This window comes from Lissotriton helveticus, chromosome 1_1 (assembly GCF_964261635.1).
Source record: "Lissotriton helveticus chromosome 1_1, aLisHel1.1, whole genome shotgun sequence".
Taxonomy (NCBI): Eukaryota; Metazoa; Chordata; class Amphibia; order Caudata; family Salamandridae; genus Lissotriton; species Lissotriton helveticus.
Window position 1 is genome coordinate 1,564,871,992 of NC_136057.1, and position 15,960 is coordinate 1,564,887,951.

A 15,960-nucleotide genomic window follows, 5' to 3' on the forward strand; every position below is an offset into this window, starting at 1 on the left:
CAGTGTCACCATGGTGACACCTAACTTTGTGGACCCTGGACAGATCATGCCAGGTACAGATTTCCTGGTGACCAATGCCAGCAATGTCACTACTAGTCATAGTGTGGCGATTGTGTCTTTCTCCTGGGGTGGAGTGAAGGGACAAAAGAAAGTTGTAGTCAGTTCAGACCTCCCAGTTGATTGTTTGTTGGGCAATGATTTGGAGTCATCACAATGGTCAGAAGTGGAGCAGAGGACTCACATGGAAATGTTAGGCTTGCCAGCACATGTGCTTGCTGTGACTAGGTCACAGGCCAGAAAATGCCCCACTGAACAGGTGCTGGATCCTGAAATTATGGACCAGACACCTTCCAAGAAGAAGAGCAGTAGGGTTAAGGCTTTGCCTTCCCCCTTGCCCCAGGTTGAGGATCAAGTCTCTGAGGAGGCTGATCTGAGAGAACTGAGGGAAACTGAGCCTAAAGAGCTTGAACTTGATCAAGTTGAGTTTCTGGGCTCAGGGGGACCCTCCAGAGCAGACCTGGGGAAGGCACAGTTAGACTGCCCTTCCCTTGAACCCCTCAGACAGCAGGCTGCTGCTGAGGCTGCAGGGAATGCCACAGGTGCCCGCAGGGTATACTGGGAAGATGGACTCCTGTACTCTGAGTCAAGAGACCCCAAGCCTAGTGCAACCAGGAGGCTGGTCATCCCCTTGTCTCTGAGAGGTTTCCTTCTCACCTTGGCCCATGGGATTCCCCTTGCAGGTCACTTAGGTCAGACAAAGACTTGGGACAGGCTTGTCTCACACTTTCACTGGCCCCATATGAATGAGAATACCAAGGAGTTTTGTCGCTCCTGTGTCACTTGCCAAGCCAGTGGTAAGTCAGGTGGCACAACAAAGGCCCCCCTCATACCACTACCTGTGGTGGGGGTTCCCTTTGAAAGAGTGGGGATTGACATTGTTGGTCCAATGGAACCCCAGACAGCATCAGGGCACAAGTTTATACTGGTGGTGGTGGATCATGCCACCAGGTATCCTGAAGCTATACCCCTTAGGACCACTACAGCACCTGTAGTGGCAAGAGCCCTAGTTGGAGTGTTCTCCAGAGTGGGTTTCCCTAAGGAGGTCGTTTCTGACAGAGGTACAAACTTCATGTCAGGATATCTGACTGCAATGTGGAAGGAGTGTGGAGTGAACTACAAGTTCACCACACCCTACCACCCACAATGCAATGGGCTTGTTGAGAGATTCAACAGGACCCTGAAAGGGATGATTCATGGACTACCTGAAACTCTTAGGAGAAGATGGGATGTCCTGATCCCCTGCCTCTTGTTTTCTTACAGAGAGGTCCCACAGAAGGGGGTTGGCTACAGCCCTTTTGAGCTTCTGTATGGGCATCCTGTAAGAGGACCCCTGTGTTTGGTGAAGGAAGGATGGGAGAGACCTCTCAAAAAGCCTGCAACCAACATAGTGGACTATGTACTTGGTCTCCGCTCCAGGATGGCTGAGTATATGGAGAAGGCATCTAAAAACCTGGAGGCCAGCCAAGAACTTCAAAAAGCTTGGCATGACCAAAAGGCTGTTCTGACTGTGTACCAGCCAGGACAGAAGGTGTGGGTGCTGGAGCCAGTGGCCCCAGCAGCTCTGAAAGACAAATGGTCTGGGCCCCACACCATCATTGAGCAAAAGGGAGAGGTTACCTACTTGGTGGACCTTGGAACTCCCAGGAGCCCTCTCAGAGTGCTCCATGTTAACAGGCTCAAGGCATATGTTGACAGGAAGGACATGAGCTTGCTCATGGCCACAGATGAGGGACAGGAGGAAGAGAGTGACCCTCTCCCAGACCTGCTCACTCAGAATCCTGATGATGGATCAGTTGATGGTGTTGTCTTTTGTGGCAGCCTCACTGAACATCAGCAACAGGATTGCAGGCAAGTTCTGCAATCCTTCAGACATATGTTCTCTCTGACACCCAGCCAAACTGATTGGTGTACCCATGATGTTGACACTGGAGACAGTCTGCCTGTCAAGAGTAAAATCTACAGACAGCCTGATCATGTTAGAGACTGCATCAAAACTGAAGTGCAGAAAATGTTGGAGCTGGGAGTCATTGAGCCCTCAGATAGCCCTTGGGCTAGCCCAGTAGTTCTAGTGCCAAAGCCTCACACCCAGGGTGGTAAGAAAGAGATGAGGTTTTGCGTAGACTACAGAGGCCTCAATGCAGTCACTAAGACTGATGCCCACCCAATACCAAGAGCAGATGAACTTATAGATAAATTGGCTTCTGCCAACTTCTTAAGTACATTTGATTTGACAGCTGGGTATTGGCAAATCAGGTTAGCTGAGGAGGCCAAACCCAAGACAGCATTTTCTACCCCTGGTGGGCATTATCAGTTTGTGGTAATGCCCTTTGGTTTGAAAAATGCACCTGCCACCTTCCAAAGGTTGGTGAATCAAGTCCTCACTGGGCTGGATGACTTCTGTACAGCATATCTTGATGATATTGCTGTCTTTAGCTCCACCTGGGAGGATCACCTGGTCCACCTGAGGAAAGTGTTAGAGGCCCTTCAAAAGGCAGGCCTCACTATCAAGGCCACAAAGTGCCAGATAGGGCAGACACAGGTTGTATACCTGGGCCACCTTGTAGGTGGAGGCCAGGTTCAGCCACTGGAGAGTAAGATACAGGCCATCAAGGACTGGACTCCTCCAATCACCCAGACTCAAGTTCGAGCTTTCTTGGGCCTGACTGGGTACTATAGGAAGTTTGTCAGAAATTATGGGTCCATAGTGACCCCTCTTAATGACCTGACAAGCAAAAAGATGCCAAAGAAAGTTCAGTGGACAGCAAGCTGTCAGAAAGCATTCAATGACCTAAAGCAGGCCATGTGCACAGCACCTATCCTAAAGAGTCCAGATTACTCCAAGCCATTCATTGTCCAAACAGATGCTTCTGAGTTGGGTGTGGGGGCTGTCCTGTCTCAACTGAATTTTGATGGTAATGATCAGCCTATTGCTTTCATTAGTAGAAGGTTGACACCCAGAGAGAAAAATTGGTCAGCTATTGAGAGGGAGGCCTTTGCTGTGGTTTGGGCCCTGAAGAAGCTGAGGGCCTACTTGTTTGGCACTCACTTCACCATTCAGACCGACCATAAGCCCCTCTTGTGGCTAAATCAGATGAAGGGTGAAAACCCCAAACTGCTTAGGTGGTCCATTTCCCTACAGGGGATGGATTTTACAGTGGAGCATAGACCTGGTACTGATCACAGCAATGCTGATGGGCTCTCCAGGTATTTCCACTTAGAGCAAGAAGACTCACCTGGTCAAGGTTAGTTTATTGTCCCAAAGTTTGGGGGGGGGGGGTTACGTAGGAGAGTAGGGTCTGCAATCCTATGATCACCCAGATTTTTGCTTTTTGCTGCACTGGTTTACGACTTTCCCTGGCTGTGGGCCTGCTAATCAGACCCACAGCCTAGCTGTTCTCTCTATCCAAATTGTACTCAGGTACTGAATTGGCACTGGGCCCTCTCCAAGTCCCTGTACCCAGGGCTGAGGTGCACCCAGAGGTCTCCCAGGGGCTGAAGCATGTATTGTGCCACCCCTGGACTGACTAACTAAACTGACACAACTGGCTGCACGACAGCTGGGGCAAGGTGGTGTACTCACCCTTTGCTTTAGATATAGTATACCTATATCTAACTCTAAAATGGACACACAGATCTCCTATCAGTCACTCCTATGGCAGGCCTTAACAATCCTGAAGGCAGAGTGCTTGGAATCGTGTGAGATGGTGCTCTGGCACGAGCTGAGCCTGTCTGCGGCTTTCGGGATCGAACCCTTAGCCGTTTCCATGATATCGCATACCATATACTCTTAAGTGCATTATAATCCTCGCGGTTATATGCCAACTCTGGTATCGCTTTATCAAAACATGTCGAGTAAGGTGTCATACGAATTGGAATACTAACCCCTCGCCAATTCTGGCGACGGGGTTAGCATTCCACCCTTCTAGAGGGACACGACATGTATGCAACCCCTAACCCCGGTTAAAGTCAAACAGAGCCTCAGCTCCACAAAATGGATGCTGCCACCGAGACACAAGTCTGCCCTCCTGCTGCTGGGAGTCCTCCCAGAGCAGGAGATAAGGACAAAGGGTTTCGTGCCAGGGGCGGTGCCAGCACCGTCCCAGACAGGATTTTGTGTATCCTAGGTAGGCAGGTGTAGGAGAGTAGGGTCTGCAATCCTATGATCACCCAGATTTTTGCTTTTTGCTGCACTGGTTTATGACTTTCCCTGGCTGTGGGCCTGCTAATCAGACCCACAGCCTAGCTGTTCTCTCTATCCAAATTGTACTCAGGTACTGAATTGGCACTGGGCCCTCTCCAAGTCCCTGTACCCAGGGCTGAGATGTACCCAGAAGTCTCCCAGGGGCTGAAGCATGTATTATGCCACCCCTGGGCTGACTAACTAAACTGACACAACTGGCTGCACGACAGCTGGGGCAAGGTGGTGTACTCACCCTTTGCTGTAGATATAGTATACCTATATCTAACCCTAAAATGGACACACAGATCTCCTATCAGTCACTCCTATGGCAGGCCTTAACAATCCTGAAGGCAGAGTGCTTGGAATCGTGTGAGATGGTGCTCTGGCATGAGCTGAGCCTGTCTGCGGCTTTCGGGATCCATCCCTTAGCCGTTTCCATGATATCGCATACCATATACTCTTAAGTGCATTATAATCCTCGCGGTTATATGCCAACTCTGGTATCGCTTTATCAAAACATGTCGAGTAAGGTGTCATACGAATTGGAATACTAACCCCTCGCCAATTCTGGCGACGGGGTTAGCATTCCACCCTTCTAGAGGGACACGACATGTATGTAACCCCTAACCCCGGTTAAAGTCAGACAGAGCCTTAGCATCCACAAAATGGATGCTGCCACCGAGACACAAGTCTGCCCTCCTGCTGCTGGGAGTCCTCCCAGAGCAGGAGATAAGGACAAAGGGTTTCCTGCCAGGGGCGGTGCCAGCACCGTCCCAGACAGGATTTTGTGTATTGTAGGTAGGCAGGGCTTCAGAGGAAGGTGACTGCACGTGGCACCCCGGTGCTCACTGTGCATAGGCTGGCTTGAACCAGTTCCAGGGACACTCCAGACCCTGTGCTGGGGAAAAGCCCGCCAAGGAAGTGGGTGTAACCACCCCCCTCCTGGTCCCACCCCTAGGGCAGGACTTAGTCGCGTGCCAGCCCCCTTTTCCCAGATAAAGGTAGGAGCAGGCCCCCTTCCAAATTAGATCATCTTTGAATCCTGAAACTACTTTCTACGAAAGGAACTCTAGACTTCTTCCTAAGATTTCTCCCTTGTGGCTAAGGAGTAGTCACCCTGCATCCACAGGCACCATCGCAAGAACACTGCGGTCTGCTGCAAGTCCTTCCTCCGGAATCCGACTGCCCAGCTCGACGAGAACCGGCTTCCCTGGCACCTCTGACCTCTACCCACCTCTACAGCCCAGCTGAGAACCGTGGGTGCGACGAGACCTCGAGGGACCGGCCATCTGCAAGACTGCACGACTTCTGCACAGCAAGCCCGCCGAGTAATTTCCTGGTGAGTGCTTTGGGGTCCGAGAAGCCCCGACCCTGAGCAGCTCCAGCACCGAAGTGCAGCCTCCCAGCATCTCCACGATCTGCGTGGGGCCCTTCTGCTTTTTGCTGCTCACCGTGTTGTTTGGCTACTAGCCCGCTGGCTTGTGGCCTTCTGAACGACGCCCGACGACATCACTGCTGCTGGTCTGGTTGCTCCAGACTGGCTCTTGCTCCCTTCCAGAAGAGGAGCACCCCGGACCCTCCTGGTCCACTCAAGACGCCATTTTGAGTCCACCGTGTGGGCTTGAATTAGCCAAGGCTTTGTTGCCCAATCCTGGGTTCCTCGACGCCGACAGCTTCATCCATCGTGGGACAGCTCGCCTCTCCATCCTGGTCGCCGACAACGCCTCCTGGTCCGTGAGATCTGCAGAGCCAGCGTCGCCCACTCACCTAGTCGAGGTGACTACCATCCGGTGCCCTCCTGGTGCCCGCTGACTACTGGCTAGTAGTCACGAACTTGGTCCCCTCTGCTTTCAGGTGTCATCCATCTTCCAGATCCAGGCTTGGATCACTTCGAACTATCTTCACTGGTCGCCTGCCAGCATCTTTCTTCCAGGCTCCTGGTCCGGCAACGAGGATTCCCGACGTCTTTTGAGACCTATGCAGCTGCAGCCCCTGGGCTAGGTAACTTCGGCATTTCGGTGCCCCAGCATAGCCTCACTATCCAAGGGTCAGGATCCACTGTCGTTTTCTTCCTACCAGGTCGGGTTCGCCCGTAAACACTAACTTTAACTTTACTAGCTTCCATAGACTTTGTCCCGCATCCCGCGTGAGAGTGCACACTCTGCACCCGAGTCCCCTAGGTCTCCTAGAAGTAATCTAACGATTCCCTAGTCAAGTCCTAGCGATTCCAAAGCCTATTAGTCCTGTACTTACCTGCTAGTAATTTCGCATTCCACTTTTAAAGTATATGGTTTTTCGTGCCCCTCGGGCATTTGTGTATACCGTGCTAACTTAAGTATTTTCGTAAGAGTTTTGTTGTGTGCTTAGCACCCTGTCCTCATAAAGAGTACAGGGTTGTTGTGATTCTAATAAATATATTGTTTATTTTCATAACACTTGTGTGGTGTCCTTTCACTGGGTGTTCAAGGGGTAATGTGATGGTAAAACAGCTGGCTTAACACGCCCTCTAGAGTCTTAGCCTTAGACTGCTCGTATCCATGCTACTAGGATAGCTGGTCTATAAGGTTGACTTACAACCAATCATCAATAAGGGTTGTTTGGACTGATATATAGTGATCACTAGAATAGTGAACACTGCACATCAGGCCAACTTCTCACATTGGTGGCAGCGGTGGGATTTGAGCTTGCTGTTGTTTTACCACACATATCCTAAGAATATCTTGTGAAAGATCACATAAGTACTAAAGGTACATATAACTTAGCTTAGAATACTCTGAGTTCTACTGAACCAGCTGTTGTAGCTCCTAGGGCCTAGCACACCCTAAACTACAACTCTAGCAAGGGATCAGTAGGCAAACATATAGTGTAGGTAAGTGCACCACTTACACCTCACTAGAAAAGCATGTCTACCCAGGGAGAATCTACTGAGACTCCCCTGGTCAGTGTTGACCCTCCACAGGTCACTTCAAGATATGCAGCTCTCAGTTTTCAGGAGATGAGACAAGTCTGTACCTCCAGGAAACTGAAGCAGGGGTCTAACCCCACCATTCCCTTTCTGATAGGTCTCTTAGAGACATATGATGCCAGAAAGATTTCTCAGTTACATGAGAATATGCCAGCCTTAGAGGGAACCTCTGGGGATCCAGACCTCCCCAACACTGCTACTGCAGTTGAGGAGGAGGATCAAGAGGAACTCTCTGGGGATGAGGTAGACAAAGGTCTTGAGGTAGTCAGAAGGCTAACCAGGGCCAACTTAGACTTACTTGGGCTAGGATCTGGGGGCCCCCCAGTACTAACCCGAAGTGGGCCTAACCTTGGAGTTAGGAGAGATAGATCTCTTTCTAGGGACTCCAATAGATCTCTGCACTCTAATGCCTCTTCCCAGAGGAGGAGAAACTCTCCACAGAGGAGAGTGACTTCCCCTCAGAGAATAGAGCATGAAGCTAGAATGAGACAGGCTGCTCTGAGGATTGAAAGGGAAGAACTTGCCCTGGCCAAAGAAAAGCTTGCTTTTGCTAGAGAGCAGCAGATGAGTGGGCTAGCTCCCACTGGTGGCAGCAATCTCCCAAGAGATAGAGAGAAGGGTTTAGATACTAAACACCTGACTAAGATAGTGCCCCCCTTTAAGCAAGGGGATGATATCCAGAAATGGATGGCTGCTTTGGAGAGGGCCTGCACTGTGCAGTGCATTCCCCGAAGTCAGTGGGCAGCTATACTGTGGCTCTCCTTTGATGGTAAAGGTAGAGATAAGCTCCTCACTACAAGAGTGGAGGATGCTAATGATTACCAGGTCCTGAAAAATGCACTGATTGATGGGTTTGGTTTAACCACTGAGCAGTACAGGTTGCTGTTCAGAGACACCCAGAAAACTCAGTCTCAGGACTGGTCTGACTTTGTGGATAGTGCCACTAAGGCTTTGGAGGGCTGGTTGCTGGGTAGCAAGGTTACAGATTACACAGGATTGTATAATCTTATGATGAGAGAACACATTTTAAACAATTGTCAGAACCAGTTGTTGCACCAGCACCTTGTTGATTCAGATCTGACCTCTCCCCAAGAATTGGGAAAGAAGGCAGACAAATGGGTCAGGATAAGGATCAAGCAGAACCAGAACCAGAACCAGGGTGGTCAGAAGAAAGCAGACCAGAAGGGTAATGCAAAGAGTGAACAAAATGACCAGAAGTCTTCACCAGGTCCCCAACAAACCAAAGAGGGTGGTGGTCAGGCTTCCCAGAAGAAGAAGACTCAAGAAGGCCAGTCAAAAAGGTGGTGCCAGTACTGCAAAAGTAAATCTCACTGGTTTAGTGAGTGCACCAAAAGAGGAGGACAAACTCCTGCCACTACAGCCCCTAAGGCAACTGCACCCCCTAGTACAGTCAGTAGTGGTAGTGCATTAGTTGGGTTAACCTTGGGAACTGAGGGGTCTGACAACTTAGTTGGCACACTCACTCAGGCTGTCCTTGTCTGTACAGGGGATATGGATATATCCCCTGAGATAAGTCCCAATACTTTGGGCAAATACAGGCAGACGCCTTTGATTAATGGCAAAATGGCTCAGGCCTATAGGGACACTTGTGCCAGTGTCACCATGGTGACACCTAACTTTGTGGACCCTGGACAGATCATGCCAGGTACTGATTTCCTGGTGACCAATGCCAGCAATGTCACTACTAGTCATAGTGTGGCAATTGTGGCTTTCTCCTGGGGTGGAGTGAAGGGACAAAAGAAAGTTGTAGTCAGTTCAGACCTCCCAGTTGATTGTTTGTTGGGCAATGATTTGGAGTCATCACAATGGTCAGAAGTGGAGCAGAGGACTCACATGGAAATGTTAGGCTTGCCAGCACATGTGCTTGCTGTGACTAGGTCACAGGCCAGAAAATGCCCCACTGAACAGGTGCTGGATCCTGAAATTATGGACCAGACACCTTCCAAGAAGAAGAGCAGTAAGGGTAAGGCTTTGCCTTCCCCCTTGCCCCAGGTTGAGGATCAAGTCTCTGAGGAGGCTGATCTGAGAGAACTGAGGGAAACTGAGCCTAAAGAGCTTGAACTTGATCAAGTTGAGTTTCTGGGCTCAGGGGGACCCTCCAGAGCAGACCTGGAGAAGGCACAGTTAGACTGCCCTTCCCTTGAACCCCTCAGACAGCAGGCTGCTGCTGAGGCTGCAGGGAATGCCACAGGTGCCCACAGGGTATACTGGGAAGATGGACTCCTGTACTCTGAGTCAAGAGACCCCAAGCCTGGTGCAACCAGGAGGCTGGTCATCCCCTTGTCTCTGAGAGGTTTCCTTCTCACCTTGGACCATGAGATTCCGCTTGCAGGTCATTTAGGTCAGACAAAGACTTGGGACAGGCTTGTCTCACACTTTCACTGGCCCCATATGAATGAGAATACCAAGGAGTTTTGTCGCTCCTGTGTCACTTGCCAAGCCAGTGGTAAGTCAGGTGGCACAACAAAGGCCCCCTCATACCACTACCTGTGGTGGGGGTTCCCTTTGAAAGAGTGGGGATTGACATTGTATGTCCAATGGAACCCCAGACAGCATCAGGGCACAAGTTTATAGTGGTGGTAGTGGATCATGCCACCAGGTATCCTGAAGTTATTCCACTTAGGACCACTACAGCACCTGTAGTGGCAAGGGCCCTAGTTGGAGTGTTCTCCAGAGTGGGCTTCCCTAAGGAGGTTGTTTCTGACAGAGGTACAAACTTCATGTCAGGATATCTGACTGCAATGTGGAAGGAGTGTGGTGTGAACTACAAGTTCACAACACCCTACCACCCACAATGCAATGGGCTTGTTGAGAGATTCAACAGGACCCTCAAAGGGATGATTCATGGGCTACCTGAAACTCTTAGGAGAAGATGGAATGTCCTGATCCCCTGCCTCTTGTTTGCTTACAGAGAGGTCCCACAGAAGGGGGTTGGCTACAGCCCTTTTGAGCTTCTGTATGGGCATCCTGTAAGAGGACCCCTGTGTTTGGTGAAGGAAGGATGGGAGAGACCTCTCAAAAAGCCTGCAACCAACATAGTGGACTATGTACTTGGTCTCCGCTCCAGGATGGCTGAGTATATGGAGAAGGCATCTAAAAACCTGGAGGCCAGCCAAGAACTTCAAAAAGCTTGGCATGACCAAAAGGCTGTTCTGACTGTGTACCAGCCAGGACAGAAGGTGTGGGTGCTGGAGCCAGTGGCCCCAGCAGCTCTGAAAGACAAATGGTCTGGGCCCCACACCATCATTGAGCAAAAGGGAGAGGTTACCTACTTGGTGGACCTTGGAACTCCCAGGAGCCCTCTCAGAGTGCTCCATGTTAACAGGCTCAAGGCATATGTTGACAGGAAGGACATGAGCTTGCTCATGGCCACAGATGAGGGACAGGAGGAAGAGAGTGACCCTCTCCCAGACCTGCTCACTCAGAATCCTGATGATGGATCAGTTGATGGTGTTGTCTTTTGTGGCAGCCTCACTGAACATCAGCAACAGGATTGCAGGCAAGTCCTGCAATCCTTCAGACATATGTTCTCTCTGACACCCAGCCAAACTGATTGGTGTACCCATGATGTTGACACTGGAGACAGTCTGCCTGTCAAGAGTAAAATCTACAGACAGACTGATCATGTTAGAGACTGCATCAAAACTGAAGTGCAGAAAATGTTGGAGCTGGGAGTCATTGAGCCCTCAGATAGCCCTTGGGCTAGCCCAGTAGTTCTAGTGCCAAAGCCTCACACCCAGGGTGGTAAGAAAGAGATGAGGTTTTGCGTAGACTACAGAGGCCTCAATGCAGTCACTAAGACTGATGCCCACCCAATACCAAGAGCAGATGAACTTATAGATAAATTGGCTTCTGCCAACTTCTTAAGTACATTTGATTTGACAGCTGGGTATTGGCAAATCAGGTTAGCTGAGGAGGCCAAACCCAAGACAGCATTTTCTACCCCTGGAGGTCATTATCAGTTTGTGGTAATGCCCTTTGGACTGAAAAATGCACCTGCCACCTTCCAAAGGTTGGTGAATCAAGTCCTCACTGGGCTGGATGACTTCTGTGCAGCATATCTAGACGATATTGCTGTCTTTAGCTCCACCTGGGAGGATCACCTGGTCCACCTGAGGAAAGTGTTAGAGGCTCTGCAAAAGGCAGGCCTCACTATCAAGGCCACAAAGTGCCAGATAGGGCAGACACAGGTTGTATACCTGGGACACCTTGTAGGTGGAGGCCAGGTTCAGCCACTGGAGAGTAAGATACAGGCCATCAAGGACTGGACTCCTCCAATCACCCAGACTCAGGTTCGAGCTTTCTTGGGCCTGACTGGGTACTATAGGAAGTTTGTCAGAAATTATGGGTCTGTTCTGTCTCAACTGAATTTTGATGGTAATGATCAGCCTATTGCTTTCATTAGTAGGAGGTTGACACCCAGAGAGAAAAATTGGTCAGCTATTGAGAGGGAGGCCTTTGCTGTGGTCTGGGCCCTGAAGAAGCTGAGGGCCTACTTGTTTGGCACTCACTTCACCATTCAGACAGACCATAAGCCCCTCTTGTGGCTAAATCAGATGAAGGGTGAAAACCCCAAACTGCTTAGGTGGTCCATTTCCCTACAGGGGATGGATTTTACAGTGGAGCATAGACCTGGTACTGATCACAGCAATGCTGATGGGCTCTCCAGGTATTTCCACTTAGAGCAAGAAGACTCACCTGGTCAAGGTTAGTTTATTGTCCCAAAGTTTTGGGGGGGGTCATGTAGGAGAGTAGGGTCTGCAATCCTATGATCACCCAGATTTTTGCTTTTTGCTGCACTGGTTTACGACTTTCCCTGGCTGTGGGCCTTCTAATCAGACCCACAGCCTAGCTGTTCTCTCTATCCAAATTGTACTCAGGTACTGAATTGGCACTGGGCCCTCTCCAAGTCCCTGTACCCAGGGCTGAGGTGTACCCAGAAGTCTCCCAGGGGCTGAAGCATGTATTATGCCACCCCTGGGCTGACTAACTAAACTGACACAACTGGCTGCACGACAGCTGGGGCAAGGTGGTGTACTCACCCTTTGCTGTAGATATAGTATACCTATATCTAACCCTAAAATGGACACACAGATCTCCTATCAGTCACTCCTATGGCAGGCCTTAACAATCCTGAAGGCAGAGTGCTTGGAATCGTGTGAGATGGTGCTCTGGCATGAGCTGAGCCTGTCTGCGGCTTTCGGGATCCATCCCTTAGCCGTTTCCATGATATCGCATACCATATACTCTTAAGTGCATTATAATCCTCGCGGTTATATGCCAACTCTGGTATCGCTTTATCAAAACATGTCGAGTAAGGTGTCATACGAATTGGAATACTAACCCCTCGCCAATTCTGGCAACGGGGTTAGCATTCCACCCTTCTAGAGGGACACGACATGTATGTAACCCCTAACCCCGGTTAAAGTCAGACAGAGCCTTAGCATCCACAAAATGGATGCTGCCACCGAGACACAAGTCTGCCCTCCTGCTGCTGGGAGTCCTCCCAGAGCAGGAGATAAGGACAAAGGGTTTCCTGCCAGGGGCGGTGCCAGCACCGTCCCAGACAGGATTTTGTGTATTGTAGGTAGGCAGGGCTTCAGAGGAAGGTGACTGCACGTGGCACCCCGGTGCTCACTGTGCATAGGCTGGCTTGAACCAGTTCCAGGGACACTCCAGACCCTGTGCTGGGGAAAAGCCCGCCAAGGAAGTGGGTGTAACCACCCCTCTCCTGGTCCCACCCCTAGGGCAGGACTTAGTCGCGTGCCAGCCCCCTTTTCCCAGATAAAGGTAGGAGCAGGCCCCCTTCCAAATTAGATCATCTTTGAATCCTGAAACTACTTTCTACGAAAGGAACTCAAGACTTCTTCCTAAGATTTCTCCCTTGTGGCTAAGGAGTAGTCACCCTGCATCCGCAGGCACCATCGCAAGAACACTGCGGTCTGCTGCAAGTCCTTCCTCCGGAATCCGACTGCCAAGCTCGACGAGAACCGGCTTCCCTGGCACCTCTGACCTCTACCCACCTCTACAGCCCAGCTGAGAACCGTGGGTGCGACGAGACCTCGAGGGACCGGCCATCTGCAAGACTGCACGACTTCTGCACAGCAAGCCCGCCGAGTAATTTCCTGGTGAGTGCTTTGGGGTCCGAGAAGCCCCGACCCTGAGCAGCTCCAGCACCGAAGTGCAGCCTCCCAGCATCTCCACGATCTGCGTGGGGCCCTTCTGCTTTTTGCTGCTCACCGCGTTGTTTGGCTACTAGCCCGCTGGCTTGTGGCCTTCTGAACGACGCCCGATGACATCACTGCTGCTGGTCTGGTTGCTCCAGACTGGCCCTTGCTCCCTTCCCGAAGAGGAGCACCCAGGACCCTCCTGGTCCACTCAAGACGCCATTTTGAGTCCACCGCGTGGGCTTGAATTAGCCAAGGCTTGTTGCCCAATCCTGGGTAACTTCGACGCCGACAGCTTCATCCATCGTGGGACAGCTCGCCTCTCCATCCTGGTCGCCGACAACGCCTCTTGGTCCGTGAGATCTGCAGAGCCAGCGTCGCCCACTCACCTAGTCGAGGTGACTAGCATCCGGTGCCCTCCTGGTGCCCACTGAATACTGGCTAGTAGTCCCGAACTTGGTCCCCTCTGCTTTCAGGTGTCATCCGTCTTCCAGATCCAGGCTTGGATCAACTCGAACTATCTTCACTGGTCGCCTGCCAGCATCTTTCTTCCAGGCTCCTGGTCCGGCAACGAGGATTCCTGACGTCTTTTGAGACCTATGCAGCTGCAGCCCCTGGGCTAGGTAACTTCGGCATTTCAGTGCCCCAGCATAGCCTCACTATCCAAGGGTCAGGATCCACTGTCGTTTTCTTCCTACCAGGTCGGGTTCGCCCGTAAACACTAACTTTAACTTTACTAGCTTCCATAGACTTTGTCCCGCATCCCGCGTGAGAGTGCACACTCTGCACCCGAGTCCCCTAGGTCTCCTAGAAGTAATCTAACGATTCCCTAGTCAAGTCCTAGCGATTCCAAAGCCTATTAGTCCTGTACTTACCTGCTAGTAATTTCGCATTCCACTTTTAAAGTATATGGTTTTTCGTGCCCCTCGGGCATTTGTGTATACCGTGCTAACTTAAGTATTTTCGTAAGAGTTTTGTTGTGTGCTTAGCACCCTGTCCTCATAAAGAGTACAGGGTTGTTGTGATTCTAATAAATATATTGTTTATTTTCATAACACTTGTGTGGTGTCCTTTCACTGGGTGTTCAAGGGGTAATGTGATGGTAAAACAGACTGCTCGTATCCATGATACTAGGATAGCTGGTCTATAAGGTTGACTTACAACCAATCATCAATAAGGGTTGTTTGGACTGATATATAGTGATCACTAGAATAGTGAACACTGCACATCAGGCCAACTTCTCACAGCAGGGCTTCAGAGGAAGGTGACTGCAAGTGGCACCCCGGTGCTCACTATGCATAGGCCGGCTTGAACCAGTTCCAGGGACACTCCAGACCCTGAGCTGGGGAAAAGCCCGCCAAGGAAGTGGGTGTAACCACCCCCCTCCTGGTCCCACCCATAGGGCAGGACCTAGTCGCGTGCCAGCCCCCTTTTCCCAGATAAAGGTAGGAGCAGGCCCCCTTCCAAATTAGATCATCTTTGGAATCAAGATACGACTTTCTGCGAAAGGACTTCAAGATTTCCTTCTTCAAGATTCTCCCTTGTGACTAAGGAGTAGTCACCCAGCATCCGCAGGCACCATCGCAAGAACACTGCGGTCTGCTGTAAGTCCTTCCTCCGGAATCCGACTGCCCAGCTCGACAAGACCCGGCTTCCCTGGCACCTCCGACCTCTACTCACCTCTACAGCCAAGCTGAGAACCGTGAGTGCGACGAGACCTCAAGGGACCGACTATTGCCAAGACTGCACGACTTCTGCACAGCAAGCCCGCCGAGTAATTTCCTGGCGAGTGCTTTGGGGTCCGAGAAGCCCCGACCCTGAGCAGCTCCAGCACCGAAGAGCAGCCCCCCAGCATCTCCACGATCGGCGTGGGGCCCTTCTGCTTTTTGCTGCTCACCGCGTTGTTTGGCTACTAGCCCGCTGGCTTGTGGCCTTCTGAACGACGCCCGACGACATCACTGCTGCTGGTCTGGTTGCTCCAGACTGGCTCTTGCTCCTTCCAGAAGAGGAGCACCCCGGACCCTCCTGGTCCACTCAAGACGCCATTTTGAGTCCACCGCGTGGGCTTGAATTAGCCAAGGCTTTGTTGCCCAATCCTGGGTTCCTCGACGCCGACAGCTTCATCCATCGTGGGACAGCTCGCCTCTCCATCCTGGTCGCCGACAACGCCTCCTGGTCCGTGAGATCTGCAGAGCCAGCGTCGCCCACTCACCTAGTCGAGGTGACTACCATCCGGTGCCCTCCTGGTGCCCGCTGACTACTGGCTAGTAGTCACGAACTTGGTCCCCTCTGCTTTCAGGTGTCATCCATCTTCCAGATCCAGGCTTGGATCACTTCGAACTATCTTCACTGGTCGCCTGCCAGCATCTTTCTTCCAGGCTCCTGGTCCGGCAAAGAGGATTCCCGACGTCTTTTGAGACATATGCAGCTGCAGCCCCTGGGCTAGGTAACTTCGGCATTTCGGTGCCCCAGCATAGCCTCACTATCCAAGGGTCAGGATCCACTGTCGTTTTCTCCCTACCAGGTCGGGTTCGCCCGTGAACACTAACTTTAGCGTTACTAGCTAC